Consider the following 16127-nt stretch of genomic DNA (forward strand, 5'->3'; position numbering starts at 1 on the left):
CCATGGATTGCCTCATCAGCCACTCCGTGTCTGGGCCGAGTGTGCATGCTCCTCCTTGGTAAAGGACACCAGCTTTTCCTGCAAGGCGCCCACGTGGTTGAAGTCAAAAGTGGTGAGAAACACATATGGATTCTACATGACCCTCACAAGTTTTCAGTTTTTGCCTGTGGGTTCCATTCTTTCTTTCAGGCCCCAGTTCATCCCTGCAATGCCCCACATTACCCCAGTTTTCCATCCTAACTGATGGTCAGGCTGTCTTATGGTGACCTCAGGCTGAGAACCTACCCTGGATCTTACATAGACTCTAAACCACCCCTTTCAATTGTAAATGGTGTAATTACATTTGTAAATTCCTTATTCTATATCAATCACAATGGTTTGTTTCTGCAGCTGAATACTGACTAATACAATTGGTAACTAATTCCTGATTTATCCAGTGTCAGTAGGCTCAACTGAAGACTGCGTTACTGACACTCCATTGCTGTAAGACTGGGCAATGAGATGTGTGCTGGTTTGAATCTGTTGTGAACCCAGAATTTTTTTAATCCTTATTCAATATTGCTGAATGGGATCTTTTTATTGTATCCATGGAGAGGTGACCCACCTAATTGTGGGTGGTAACTTTTAATTAGATGGTTTCCATGGAGGTGTGGCTCCACCTATTCAAGGTGGTTGCTTACTGGAGTCATTTAAGAGGGAGCAATTTTTGGAAAAAGCTTTAGAACCAACAGAGCCTAAACAGCTGGAGACCTTTGGATCAGAATTAAAATGCCCCCAGAAGCCTCATGAAATGAGGAGAGAAAACTAGCAGACATCACCATGTGCCCTCCCAGCTGAGAGAACTTCATTAGCCCTTTCTTTGGAATTAAGGTATCTTTCCCTTGATGTCTTAATTTGGACATTTTCATGGCCTTAGAACTGTTAACTTGCAACTTAATAAATTATCTTTTTAGAAGCCAGTCTGTTTCTGGTATATTGAGTTCCAGCAGCTTTTGCAAACTAAAGCAAAATGCAATTGGAATTTGTTGGGTGGCACTTCTGGGAAAACTGAGGAAGAATGTTCCTTTTGTCCTTTGCTATTCCCTTATTTCTCTCTGGAAAACAGATGCAAGGTCAGAGCTCCAGCAGCCATCTTGTGGCTTGGAGGAAGGAAATCAAATCAAGATGGTGCAGTATAAAGAAAGTCAGAACCTGGGTCTCTGATGCCTTCCTAGTAGCCTCTAGCACAACCCTGGAGAGCCACATCTGGACTCCTTTCTGTTAGCAAAGAACACTAAAATGTACTAAAATCACTGGAGCTAGGATTCTGTAACTAACCAACAAACAATTTCAAACTGATTCAGCATTGGTCATTTGAATTTCTGTGAAATTGCTAACCATCTAAAGCAAATTTATTTATGGGTGTGTCCCTTAAACTGAGAAGTGGACCCTTGAGGATGGCCAGGACTGCATCCCTCATTTCTATATGTAATACCTGGATATTGCAACTGGCACACAGAGGCATGCAGGGAATATCTGTTGAATATATGTGAACTGATGATTACCATGGCTTTTAATTTCCCATGCAGAAAAAGAGGCTGCATTTTAGAAAGCTCCCACCAATGTTGCACATCATAAATCCTGTACTCCCCCCACTCTTCTCCCCTGAACCTATCTATTCTAGAAGAAGTCAAAGGAATTGCACTTTAAGTTTATTGCAGGCTTCACCTTGGACCCAATCTAAATTCATTTGTTAGTGACTTTTATGGGCTTTTCAGCATGTTGCAATCAAATATGATGTTCACTGACAAGGGTCCTAGGCTCTTGGGAAGAATGAAATCTGTGAGAGACATTCTAATATCATTGTTTGCAGAGCTGAGCATGCTAGTGTTCTGGATAAAGAGGTGTGTATGTGTGTGTGTGTGTGTGTGTGTGTGTGTGTGTGTGTGTGTGTGTGTGTGTGTGTGTGGTGGGAGGGAGGTCATGCTCTCTCCTTTCCCTGCTCCACAAACCCGAGATGAACATCTACCTGGAAAGGGCAAGGTTTGCCCAATCCATGTTATCAAGAGGCACGGAATAAGGAAATAAGATTTGCAAATACTTGGATTGACATTATTTCCTCATTATTTTTATAATTGGAACATCTTTTCCCATCCCAAAATTACATGGAAACTTGTTTCTATTTGTCTTCTGGCTTATACCAATTTCATAGTTCAGATTTAGTTGTTTAAGCATTAGAAATGTATGTTGGTACACTGGCAAGGCAAGTACTTAATACCTCCCTAACAAATAGTTATTGAAATATCCCTTATTAAATAAATCTCCTTTATCTTTGTAAGTTTTACTTTAATGTTTTGGAATAAAATTTTTTTATTTTTATTATAAAATCGATAGAGTTCTATTGTCAAAAATTATAAAATTAGGAAATACAGAGGTCAATTCTTTGTCCTACTCCCTGTGCCCTGTGAATGCATATTCACAGACACAGATATATGCATATATCTTTTACCCACCAAGGCAATCCATCCTCTCTAATATTTTAACCCACCTGTTGTCATGGAGAGACATTTTTTTTCTAGTATATTTCTCACCAAATCTGAAGATTTCAGTCTTTAATTGGGGAAAATGAGTCCAATCACTTTTACTGTGATTATTGACAGCATTGAAGTAATTATAGTTATGTTGTGTTTCTTTATTTACTATGATATTATGGCTTTGCACAGTAATGTTTGTTGGATTAGTAGTTTTAAATTATTCCAATTAATCTTCTAGTTATTCTTCAATATATTAAATGTATATATATTTTGAAGTGACATTAAAATAACATAAAATTAAACCATTTGGCTGAATGATATATTACATATATATAACATTTTTTACTCATTCATCATTTGATGGGAATTTGGGTTATTTCCACTTTGGGCTTATCATGGATAGTGTTGCTATAATCACAGGTGTATATGTATTTGTTTCGTACCCGGTTTTCAATTTTTTAAGAAATAGACTTAGAGGTAGAATTGCTGGGCTATATGGTAATTCAGTATTTAACTGTTTGAAGAACTGCAAAACTGTTTCCCACAGCATCTGAACCATTTTGTAATCATACTAGAATTGTATGAAGACTCCAATCTCTCCACATCCTTGTCAACACTTGTTATTTTCTGTTGTTTTGATTAAAGTATCTTAGGGGGTGAGAAATGGTATCTTATTGTAGTTTTAATTTGCATTTCTCTAATGTCTAATGATGTTGAGCATCTTTTCATGTTCTTGTCCATTCGTATATCTTCTCTGGAGAAATATGCATTCAAGATCTTTGCCCATTTTTGGTTGGGCTTTATTTTTTTGTTGTTGAATTGTAAGAGTTTTCTATGTGCTATATCAGACCTTTATGAGAAAAATAATTTGCAAGTATTTTCTCCCATTCTGCAGGTTGTATTTTCACATTCTGCCTTTAAAACACAAAAGTTTTACATTTCGATGAAGTCTAATTTATCTACCACTTTTCTTTATTTCTTATTCTTTTGGAGTCATGATTAAAAACATACTGTTATATTTCAGGTCAAGAAGATTTATTCCTATGTTTCCTTCAGAGAGTATTATCATTTTAGCAGTTACATTTAGGTCTTTGATCCATTTGGGGCTTGTTATTGTATATATTTTATGTAGGAATCCAGCTCATTCTGCTGCATGTACATATCCATTTGACCCAGCACATTTTTTTTTTGAGACAATTCTTTCGCCACTGAAAGACACTGACACCATTTTCAATGATCAATCAGTCATGTTCATGTTTTTTATCTGGACTATCAATTTTTTCCTTGGTCAGTAATTCTTACATCAGTGCATTACTATTTTGATAGCACTGTAGTAAGTGTTGAGATAGGGAAGTTCGAGTCTTCCAACTTTGTTTTCTTTTTCAATATTTTGGCTATTCAGGGCCTCTTATGTATTTGAGGATCAGCTTTTCAATTTTTGCAAATAAAGGACATTGGAATTTTTATATGGTTAAACTATGTAGATCACTGTGGATAGTATTGCATCTTAACAATTGTATTAGTTTGCTAAGCAACCAGAATGGAATATCCCAGAAATGGAATGTCTTTTAAAAGGGAATTTAATAATTTACAAGCTGACAATTCTAGTGCCAAGAAAATATTCAAACAAAGGCACCAACAAGTGGTTATCTTCACCCAAGAAAGGCTGATACCATTTTGAACAGCTCTGTCAGCTGGGAAGGCACATGGCTGGCACATGCTAGTCCCTTGTTCCTGGGCTCCATTGCTTTTGTCTCTGTTTCCTGTGGGTGTTCCTCACTTTTCATCGTTGGATCTTCACTGAGCATCTCCAGGATACAACTCTGGGTTCTGGCTTGCCATCTCATGGGAAGGCAAATGGTGATGTCTGCTGGACCCTGTCTCTCCAAACGTCTGGGTCTCATGTTGGCTCAGTCAGCTCTGAAGCCAACTGTTCTCAAAGTGCCTGCATCTGCTCTGAAGCTTCTTCAAAATGTTTCCCTTTTTAAAGGACTCCAGTAAACAAATCAAGACCAACCTTAAATGGTCAGAGCCACATCTCCATCTAATCAAAAGATCACACCCACAATTGAGTGCAGCACATCTTCGTGCAGATAAATCTAATCAGAAGTTTCCACTCAACAGTATTGAATCAGGATTAAAAGAATGGCTGCCCCCACAAGATTGATCAGGATTAAAACATGGCTTTTCTGGGGTACATAACTGCTTCAAATTGGCAGAACAATATTAAGCCTTTCAATCCATGAACACAGGATGTATTTCTATTTACCTAGACCTTCTTTAATTTCTTTTAGCAATACTGTATTGTTTTCAGTACCTAAGGACTGCATCTCCTTGTGTAAATGTATACCTATATATTCTATTCTTTTGACTGCTATTGTAAATTTATTTTTTTTAAAGATTTCCTTTTTCAATGGATCTTTCCTGATATATAGAAACAACTGAATTTTTGAGTGTCGATCTTGTACACTGCAAACTCGTTAATTAATTTATTAGCTTTAGTAGTATTTTTGTGGATTTGGGGGATTTTCTATATGTAAGAGTGTGCCATCTGCTAATAGAGATGGTTTTACTTCTTCCTTTCCAATTTAGGCAATTATTGTTTGGTATATTTATATTTTAAATCAATAGAAAACAGAATGATGACAAAACAAAGGTTAATATGATTGGCTTTTTATTTATTTATGTAGTTATGTTTTCCAGACTTTTTTATTTCTTTATACAGCTTCAAGTTACTGTCCATTTTCCTTTCATTTCAGCCTGAAGGATTCCTTGTAGCATTTTTTTACATTGCAAGTGTACTAGAAATTAACTCCCCAGTTTTTTGTTTGTCTTAGGATATATTATTTTCTTCTTTATTTTTGATAAGTAGTTTTGCCAGATACAGAATTTTGAGTTGACAATCTTCATTTTATTTCAGCACTTTAACCATATCCTTGCACTGCCTTCTGGCCTCCACAGTGCTGATGAAAATGTGCTGTTTGTTTTATTGAAGATCGTTGTATATAATAAATCACCTATCTTTTTCTGCTTTAAAGAATCTTTTTATCCTTGACTTTTGACAATTTGATTGAAATGTGTCTTCATGTGGATCTCTTTGTTTTATTCTGCTTAATGTTCAATGAGCCTCTTGAATGTGTAGATTCATGTCTTTTTATGAAATTTGGTAAGTTTTTAGCCACATTTCTGCATGTAATCTTTCCCTCTCTTTCTCTTTCTCTCCTCTTATTCTGGCTCTTCCATTATGACTATGCTGATATACTTGATGACAAACCACAAGTCTCTTAGAATCTGTTCGTTTTTCTTCATTCCTTTTTGTTTCTGATCCTCAGAATGGATGACTTCAATTGCTCTATCTTCATATTATGGATTCTTTCCTCTGCCTGATGAAATCTCTTAGTGAAGCCTTCCAATGAATTTTTCATTTCAGCTGTTATATTTTTTGGTTCCAGAAATTCTGTTTTGTTCCTTTTTATAGTTCCTTCCCTCTCATTGACCACTAGTATTTCAATCTGCCCAATTTATTTTTCCTTTTATCCCCCTTCTTATTGATTTATTTTTATTGATATTTTTTTACTCATCTGTCCATACCCTGGATAAAAGGAGCATAAGACACAAGGTTTTCACAATTACACAGTCACAGTATAGAAGCTATATCACTATACAATTGTCTTCAAGAATCGAAGTGACTGAAGCACAGGTCAGCATTTTCAGGTACTTCCCTCTAGCCACTCCAGTACACCATAAATTTAAAAAAGGATATCTATGTAATGCACAAGAATAACCTCCAGAATAGCCTTTGGACTCTGAAATCTCTCAGCCACTGAAATTTTATTTTGTCTCATTTCTCTTTTCCCCTTTTTGGTCAAGAAGGCTTTTCTCAATCCCACAATGCCAAGCCCCAGCTCAGCCTGGGAGTTCTGTCCCACATTGCCAGGGAGATTTATACCTCTGGAGTCATGTGCTATGTAAGGGGGAGGTCAGTGAGTTCTCCTGCCAAGTTGGCTTAGACAGGCCACATCTGAGCAACAAGAGACTCTCTGGGGATGACTCTTAGGCATAATTACAAGTAGGCTTAGTTTCTCCTTTACAGGAATAAGTTTCAAGATTGAGAGCTCAGCCTTTTAATTTGGTTTTACTCACTGCTTGCAAGAATATCAAGAATTCTCCAAATGGGGAAGTTGAATATTTCCTCCTTTTCCTGAGGGGACTTTGCAAACACTTTTTTATTCACTGCCCAAATTACTCTCAGATATATTGGCACAGGTAAGTGTCACACTAACCTGGATAAACCAGTAAGTTTTCATGCCCTATTCAAGATTCCATGTAATTATGGTGTTCAAGTAAATGGACCGTACAAGTTAAATCAGGTAATTGCTACCCAAAATATAAATTTTGCACCAAATAAATATCTCTCCCTTTGGTCAAATACAGAAGTTTAAATTTTAAAATATGGGCCATATCATCCTTTGCCCTGTATTCTGATTGACCTTAATCCTATCCAGATCAGCTTCATTCATTTCTCTAATTGAAGTCTGATCCCTTTTTCAACTTTTTAAGCAGTTCCTGTATGGGATAATGCTGACTTTCATAGCTTCAGAGCTCTAACTCTGAGTCTCAGGTGTCACATAAATACCCGAAGTTTCTGGGAACAACCAGGTTATATGCAAAGAGCTCAGTATCTCAGAATTAAGAAATAACAGTTACAACTTCTGAATATATGTGACTGCTATAAGAGGTGACAATCCAGGACCCTTTACGATAGGCCTCAACCTGATTAACTATGTTCTCAACTTCAGTTCACTGAGTTTTTACTTTATATTTAGTTCATATGGTTGAGGAATGATAATATTTGTCTTTTTGTTCCTGACGTTTCATTCAACATACAATCCTTAAGTTTCATGCACCTAGTTACATGCCTCACAACTTCACTCCTTAAGGCTGCACAGAAGTCCATTATATATATACACCCAGTTCCCCCCTCCATTCCTCAGTCAATGTATCCTTAGGCCACCTCCATCCATTGTGAATCATGAACACTGCTACCATAAACACCAGTGTGCAAATGTTCATTCCTGTCCCCACACTCAGTTCCTCCAGGTATGTACTGGGCTATGAGGTTTCAGGAGCATGTGGCAACCCCACCCCTAACTTCCTGTGGAACCACCACACTGCCCTCCAAGGGGCTGCACCTCTCAGTTTCCCTACTGACAAAAAATAGATACATCTTTCTCCACATTTTCTATAGCACTTGTTTCTCTTTGTTCGTTTTTAAACAGTTTAATTCACACATCATACAATCCGACCTCAGTAAATAGATGTGACTTCATCACCATAATCAGTATGAAGACATTTCCTTTTCTTCCACAAAGAATCCATACCCCCTCTACCTGCCACGCTCCTGCCTGTTGACATTTAGTTTTGGCATAATGCCTTTGTTACATTCAGTGGAAGCATATTGCAATGTTACTGTTGACTATAGACCCTAGCTTACATTGACTACACTATTTTCTGTATACCATCCATTTTCAACAGCTTTCAATGTTGACATTCATTTGTTCTCCCTTATACAGAAACATTTTCATGTACATTTAATTGCCATCATTGTCCACTCTAGTATTCCTAGGTTACACTGTCTCAGTCTTTATCCTTTACCTTTCCTTCTGGCTTCATACATGCATATGGGCATTTAAGAATTCATTAATTTCCAAAGTAATTTTCCCCAGATTTTCTTTCCAGGCTTCCAGCACTCTAGTTCGTGTTTCAGTTATGATCTTTTGTCCCAAACAATGAAAGATGCTTATTGGCTTTACAATATTTTGGAAACACCCACAGCTTTTCTTCCCTGAGTGAGTTCCCAGGTAGTTGAAACAAAGAAAGTGCCTGTACCAGTCTTTCAGGAACAACACAATATTAGAATAGAAAAATACGATATTGGAGGATTAGGTCTGCTATGCTCTCTTTGGAACCAAGGAATAGAGTTCCACACTGGGAATGTGGGATGTCAATTTTAGGATGAGAAAGAGAAAGGGCAATAAAAATGCTGAAAAACCTTTCCTATCATTTTTCAATTGCCCATTTCTTGCTTCAGTGTTTGCTTAGTTGCTATAAATGTTTGATTGTTTTACATTGTTTTGACAAACTTGATTCTAACTGATAGACTCTTTTCTACTGATTTTCATTATTTCTGAGGAGGAAGGTTCCCTTCGAGCTATGTACGCTACATTTTTGCTAACGTTAACACTACATTTTTGTTAACATTACTCTATTTCTTCAATTTTTAATGCATGTAGTCATATTCATTTTTCTATACATGCAATATTAATTAGTATTTATATATTTACTATGAACAAAATAAAAAATTTAGCATGTCCTCATTTATTTCTTGCTAGCCTGTTGTGTTAATTACGGCTCTCTAGAGAATCAGAAGAAATAGAAGATATTTGAAGTATGAGATTTAAGAGGTATCTCATCCAACCATTGGATTGAAAGAGCACAAAATCTGTAGGGCAAGCTGTGAAGCTGGAAGCTCCAATGAATAGCCTCGACAAACTCCACAGGAGAGGCTTGCTGGTTGAAGAAGAAGCAAAAAGTCAGTCTTCTCCCTTAGAAATCGTCAATTGATTGGATTATCTCATTTGTGGGAAGCACAGCCTTACTTGACTGTATGTGTAATCAGCCACAGCTGTAATCAAATGACTGATGATTTAACAAAACAGCCTTCCAGTTTATCAACCAGCCACAAAATATCCTTACAGCAATGGTCAGGCCAGTGACTGCCTGACCAGGCAACTGGACATCATCACCTGGCCCAGTTGACATCAGAACCTAAACATCACAATCCACCCCTTGTCAACTTGGCAGCTATACATAGCACCTTGAAACATGTTTAATTTATAAATAGAACACAATAACAGGCATATGTGTTGCCTAATAATACGCAACTGTCCAGCGTACAACTGGAAATACACTGCATCTCTCCAGAGGAGGGTACAAGTCTTTAGGTAACATTCACAGATAAACTTCATATCCTATAACTTAAATACTATAACATAAGCAATACAACCTATGTCATATGATGAGAGGAAAACATTTGCATATGTACAAATACAAACCTACTCATAACAAAACAAGGAGGAGATATTCATGCTAGCATTGTCTTCAATTCTTAACTGGTCACTTGGTCATAGTTCATAATTATCACTACCTTCTTTCATGATCCAGTCCTTGTTCCCTTTATCCTTAGCAAGCATTTCAGCTGCACATGGTTCTTTGCCAGGTGGAGTGACCCAAACCTTAATTCCTGAAGTTTCTGGGTCATTGAGAGTCCTGTCTGGATTGGGTTGTTGCAGTTTCCATTGACTCTAATCACAGGCATGGTAGTATTAAGAGACGTCCTAGAGTATCTCCTGTATTACAGGAAAACTTTTTTTTACTTCCATTGTGCAGTTGCAATCTTATTTCCCCTTGATAATCGGATCAATTACCCCAAACAGAACAGTAATCTGCTTCCTTGCCTGTTGATTCAGAGGCATGAGAAGCCCAAAGTGGTCAGGTGGCAATCTTAGCTTCCAGTTCAATGGAATCATTGTTGTGTTTCCTTGAAAAAACACTCCTCCTTTTAAAACTAAGACCTGTAGACCAGCAGAGTTAAAGGTTTCAGGGACAGGGGGCAAAAATTTTCCTAGCGGATCACAAGGGGTGATACTGAGTTGTGCCACTCCCATTTCCATCCTTTGATTCCTGAATCTCTGAATGCTGGCTATGGGAGAAACAGCACCAGAGTGGACACTGATTCAGCATATACACAGCCTCCTGAAGAATAATGCACCAGCCCTGCAAGGTATTGCCACCTAATTAGTGCCATAATTGGGTCTTCAAAAGACCATTCTACCGTTCTGTCAATGCAGTTGCCTCTGGATGCTGGGGAACATGGTAAGACCAGAGAATTCCATGAGCAAGTGCCAATTACCACATTTCATTTGCTGGGAAGTGAGTTCCTTGAACAGAAGCAATGCTATGTGGAATCCCACGATGGTGGATAAGCCATTCCATAAATCCACAGATGGTAGGTTTTGTGGAAGAATTGCATGCAGGGAATGCAAACCCATATCCAGAGTATGTGTTTATTCCAGTTAGAACAAATTGTCTCCCTTTCCATGATGGAAGTGGTCTAACGTAATCAACCTACAACTAAGTAGTGGGCTGATCACCTCAGAGAATGGTGCCATAGCAGGGACTGAGTGTGGGTCTCTGCTGCTTACAGATTGTTCACTCAGCAGTGACCACAGACAGCTCAGCCTTTGCTGTGTGGAAGTACATGTTGCTGAGCCCATGCATTACCTCCATTCCTACCATCATGCCCACTTTGTTCATGAGGCTGTTGGAGAATGGCAGGAGTGGCTGGAAAAAGAGGCTGACTTGTATCCACAGAATGGGTCATCTTATCCACCTGATTATTAAAACTTTCCTCTGTTGAAGTCACACTCTAATAAACATTCACATGGGACACAAATATCTTCATGTTTTTTTGCCCACTCAGAAAGATCTAGCCACATACCTCTTTCCCAAACCTCTCTGGCACCAATTTTCCAATCATACTGCTTCCAAGCCTCTGACCATCCAGCCAAACCATTAACAACAACCCATGAGTCAATATACAAATGCACCTCTGGCCACTTCTCCTTCCAAACAAAATGAACAACCAAATGTACTAGTTGAAGTTCCACCCACTAGAGGATTTCTCCTCACCACTGTCATTTAAGGATATCCTGGAAAGGGGTTTTAGTGTTGCAGCTGTCCACTTCTGGGTAGTAAGGGCATATCATGCAGAACCATATGTAAACCAGGCCCAAGTCTTCTCTTCCTTAGTTATCTGACTGTAAGGAACTCCCCCAAGAAGCCATAGTTCTAGTCTGGGAAAGAAAAAATAATATGACAGGAGTGGAGCCAATGGGCATTTAGGCCACTTCCTCACATAACTTACTTGTGCCTTCAGGAACTGCTCTGGCCCTATCTCATATATACCATTTCCATTTTGTGATAGAGTGCTGCTGTGCATGCCCAATATTATGGCTTGGTGGGTAAACAACACCCAGCTCATGATAGGCAACTCATGTCTCATGGTAGCTTTGTGACCCATGGTTAAGCATTCGGTCTCTACTAATGCTCAGTAGCAAGCTAAAAGCTGTTTCTCAAAAGGAGAATAGTTATCTGTAGCAGATGGTAAGGTTTTACTCTAAAATCCTAAGGGTCAGCATTGTGATTCTCCTATAAGGACCTGCCAAAGTCTCCAGAGAACATCCCTATTTGCCAGTGAAACTTCCAGCCCCATTGAATCTTCTGGATTATATGGTACAAGTGGCAGAGCAGCTTGCACAGCAACCCGGACCTGTCGCAGAGCCTCCTCTTGTTCAGGTCCCCACTCAAAACTAGCATCTTTTCTGGTCACTTAGTAAATGGCCAGAGTAGCACACACAAATGAGGAATATATTATCTCCAAAATCCGGTGAAAGGGATATCTCAACATGCTCCACACTACTGGACACCTAGAAATTTTGCTGAGGTGGAAGTCCCCTGTATTTTTGCAATATTTATCTCCTATCTCCTGACATACAAATACCTTACCAATAAGTCTAGAGTAGTCACTGCTTCTTGCTCACTAGGTTCAATCAACATGATGTCATCAATATAATGGATCAGTGTGATGTCTTCTGAGAGGAAGAAATGATCAAACTCCCTGTGGACAAGATTGTGATAAAAGGCTGGAGAGTTGTTATACCCCTGAAACAAGAGAGGGAAGGTATATTGATGACCTTGCCAGCTGAAAGCAAACTGTTTCTGGTGGTCCTTACTGACAGCTGTTGAGAAAAAAAGCATTGGCCAGATCAATAGCTGCATACCAGCTACCAGGTGATGTGCTGATTTGTTCAAGCAATGATACCACATCTGGAACAGCAGCTGTAATTGAAGTCACCACCTGGTTAATCCACTGTCATCTCCAAGTCCCATCAGTTTACTGCACATGCCAAATAGGAGAGTTGAATGGGGATATGGTGGGAATCACCACCCCAGCATCCTTCAAGTCCTTAAAAGTGGCGATAATCTCTGTATTTCCTCTAGGAATGCAGAATTGCTTCTGATTTACTATTTTTCTAGGGAGTGGCAGTTCTCGCCACTAGATTGCCACTCTTACCAGGCCTATCTTACCATAATAGCCCTCACTCCATTAGTCAGAGAACCAACATGGGGATTCTGCCAGATGTTGAATATGTCAATTCTAATTATGCATTCCAGAATTGGGGAAATGATCACAGAATGGGTCTGGGAACCCATTGGACCCACAGGGTGATGGACATGAGCCAAAACTCCATTGATCACCCGACCTCTCTAAGCCCCTACTCTGACTGACGGACCAGAGTGATGTTTTGGGTCTCCTGGAGTTAGTATCACTTCTGATCCAGTGTCTAATAATCTCCAAAATATCTGATCATTTCCTTTTCCCCAGTGTACAATTACCCTGGTGAAATGCTGTCGGTCTCCATGGAGAAGGCTGGGAGGAAAGTTAACAGTATAAATCTGTGGCAGTGTGACAGGGTCCTTTTCCAAGGCTACCCAGACCTCTCCTAATTCAAGGGGCTGTGGATCTGTAAACTGTCTCAAATCTGGAAATTGATTAAGGGGCTGTGACTCCCTGTTTTTGTAATTCAAATTAGACTTCTATTCATTTGACCTGTAATTCTACCGTTTATACATTTCAAATGACAATTTAGTAGACTGCCTATCTATTTTCCTTCTAGGTACCCCATGATCTACTAGACAAGATCACAAGTCTGTGCAAATCAGAATATTTTGACAGCTGCTTTGAGTCTGCTGTCCATTATGGTGGCCATACCCACTTTGTCTATGGTGATTAACTGTCACCACATGGCTTCTGCCAACTCAGGATCTGATCATCTCCATTGTTTTTAAGGATTCCACTTCAGTGATGGAAGTTCTCATTGTAATAGCTGGCGTATAAAGAATGCTGACTACAGAGCTCTTCAGTGATGATGGAGCTCATCTCACAAATTTGTTTCTCAAAATTTGGTGAAACGTGTCCTCTGGACATTCCTGGGGTGTGTGAGCAAGTCTTCCATGACATATCCACTTTAACATTTCAATCTCTCTAAGCCTCTGGATCCCTTTATCTACATTATACCAGGACAGTTCTGGCATTTTCACCTCAGACAAGTTTGACCACTTTTTGATCCATATTTCAGCCAACCATTCAAACAAATTGTTACTGCCTTTCTACTCCTTGAGCTAAAATACTAAATGCAGAATCTGCTTAGTGGGCCTATATCAGTAAATTCAGCTTGATCCAACTTTATATTCCTTCCACCATTATTCCACACCCTTAACATCCATTCCCACACATATTCCCCTGATTTCTGCTTACAAAGATTGGAAAACTCATGCATTTCTCTTGGATTATAGCATACCTCCTCATGCATCACACTTTGTACCTTGCCTTTGGGATCATGTTGAGACTTTAGCTATAGCTCTTAAATAAAAGAGGGGTGATGGGGGTGGGTCATGAAAAAAAATGGAAGTGTCTTTCAAGATAATTACCTCAGGATGTTCCTTTGGAGTTTCATCTGATGAAGCATGATTAGGTGCTGCAGAGAGAGGAGTGAGGGATGCTTCCCCAGGGGAGGTGGTTATAGGTTTAGCAAACATTGAAGGGTTAATCTCTTTAGATGGAGGTTGGATGGTGTGATGTTTTGAAAATATTATGTATCCCAGAGAAGACAGGTTTTAATCCTGTTTTAACCTCACAGGGCCAGCCATTTTTTCACTCTTGATTTAATATTGTAGGTTGGAATTTTTTATTAGATTATCTCCAGTGAGATGGGACACATCCAATTGTGGGTGTGACCTCTGATTAGATGGAGATTTGAGTGTACCCATTCCAGGTGGGTCTTGCTTAATTTATTGGAATCCTTTAAAAGAGGAAAAATTTTGCAGAGAGCCAGAAAAGAGAGAAGCTTCAGAACTGACAAAATGAGCAGATGTAGATTCTTGGAGAACAGTTGCTTCAGAGAACAGAGGCACAGATGTTTGGAAGTGTTTGGAGCCTAGCAGATGTCATCATGAGAGGTTAAGCAAGCCAAGACCTGGAGAGGGCCAAGGGAAGCCAAGAGATGAAAGCCAGCTCTGGAGAAGCAAAGTGAGGAACCCCCACAGGACCAGAGGCTGAACACAATGGAGGCCAGGAACCAGGGCAAGCAGATGCCAGTCATGTGACTTCCAAGCTGACAGAGGTATTTCTGACCCATCGGCCTTCTTTGAATTAAAGTATCTTTCCCTAGATATGTTAGTTTGGACATTTTTATAGGCTTAGAATAATAAAGTGTAACTTTTTTAATTTGCCTTTTTAAAAACCTTTCCTTTTTTGTATATTGCATTCTGAAAGTTCCCAAACTAGAATAGATGGCAGACCCCTCTGGCCATATGGAGGTCAGGCAGACTGGAGATTGGATGGCTGTTTCTACATGGCAGTACATTACAGGCCTATCTAGCAAAAGTTCAATACATTCCAGGGTTTCCATGTCCCCATTGCCATCATTATCAAGCCATATGTCCCCACCCCAGGTTTCAACATCCCATTCATTTCCAATCAAAGTCCTTCCTTTCACAGCAGACACCTTGAAAGGTTGGCATTTTAGTTTATGTTGTAAATCTGCTACTTGCACAATGAAGCTCTGTGTCTGGTTTTCAGATGGAAAATTTTGCATCTTTTATACAATGTTTAAGATGCAAATTTGAAGACTCATCCCTTTCCGTCATAGTTGTATCTAGCATATCTGACAACAACCAGTCAACATCATTATACCTCTTAATTACACAAAACTCCATAAAGGTATAAAAAACACTCTTCTTCAGAGCCTTGCCTTGTGTAAGTGTACAATTAGTAGAAATAAATGGTGATTTTTCTAGTACCTCTCTTGTCAGCTCACCCTATGCATTGTCAGTGCCATCATGATTATTGCAAACAGGGTCATAAGTGCCTCTGAGTTTAATCAGAGTAGAAAACAAATTTTAAAAGCCCATTTTTAAAATTCTATTCTCAAGAACCACTCTCAGTACCAAATTGTATTAGTCAGGGCTCTCTACAGAAACAGAAGAAATAGGAGATATCTACAAATATGAGATTTATAAAGGTATCTCATGTTCTGTGGGAATGGAAAAGTCCAAAATCCACAGGGCAAGCTGAGAGGCTGGTAGCACCAATGAAGGGTCTTGACAAACTCTATAGGACAGGCTCACTGACTGAAGAAGAAATAAAAAGTCTCTCTTCTCCCTTAGAAATCTTCAACCTATTGGATTGTTCTAGTCTACCAAAGCTGCCAGAATGCAACACACCAGAGATGGATTGACTTTCAATAAAAGGGGATTTATTTGGTTAAAAACATATAGTTCTTCAGAGGAAACGCAGCTAACTTTCAACTGAGGTTCTTTCTTACATGGGAAGGCACAGGTTAATATTTACTGGCCTTCTATTCAGGCTTCTGGGTTCCAACAACTTTCCCTGAGGTGATTCCTTTCTGCATCTCCAAAGGCCTGGGCTGA

General features: G+C 39.0%; 1 long non-coding RNA gene across 2 annotated transcripts in view; it reads left to right on the forward strand.

Annotated features, from left to right (window-relative positions):
• Positions 1-16127, forward strand: part of LOC143676197 (uncharacterized) — a 121437-nt gene that overhangs the window by 48799 nt on the left and 56511 nt on the right. Inside the window, exon 3 of one of the 2 annotated variants that reach the window (XR_013171902.1) lies at positions 8906-9493. The exons of the other annotated variant lie outside the window; for it this stretch is intronic. This is a non-coding gene — a long non-coding RNA (uncharacterized LOC143676197). Of the gene's footprint in view, positions 1-8905; positions 9494-16127 lie in introns of those variants that run through there. 2 annotated transcript variants of the gene reach the window in all.

Source organism: Tamandua tetradactyla, chromosome 3 (assembly GCF_023851605.1).
Source record: "Tamandua tetradactyla isolate mTamTet1 chromosome 3, mTamTet1.pri, whole genome shotgun sequence".
Taxonomy (NCBI): Eukaryota; Metazoa; Chordata; class Mammalia; order Pilosa; family Myrmecophagidae; genus Tamandua; species Tamandua tetradactyla.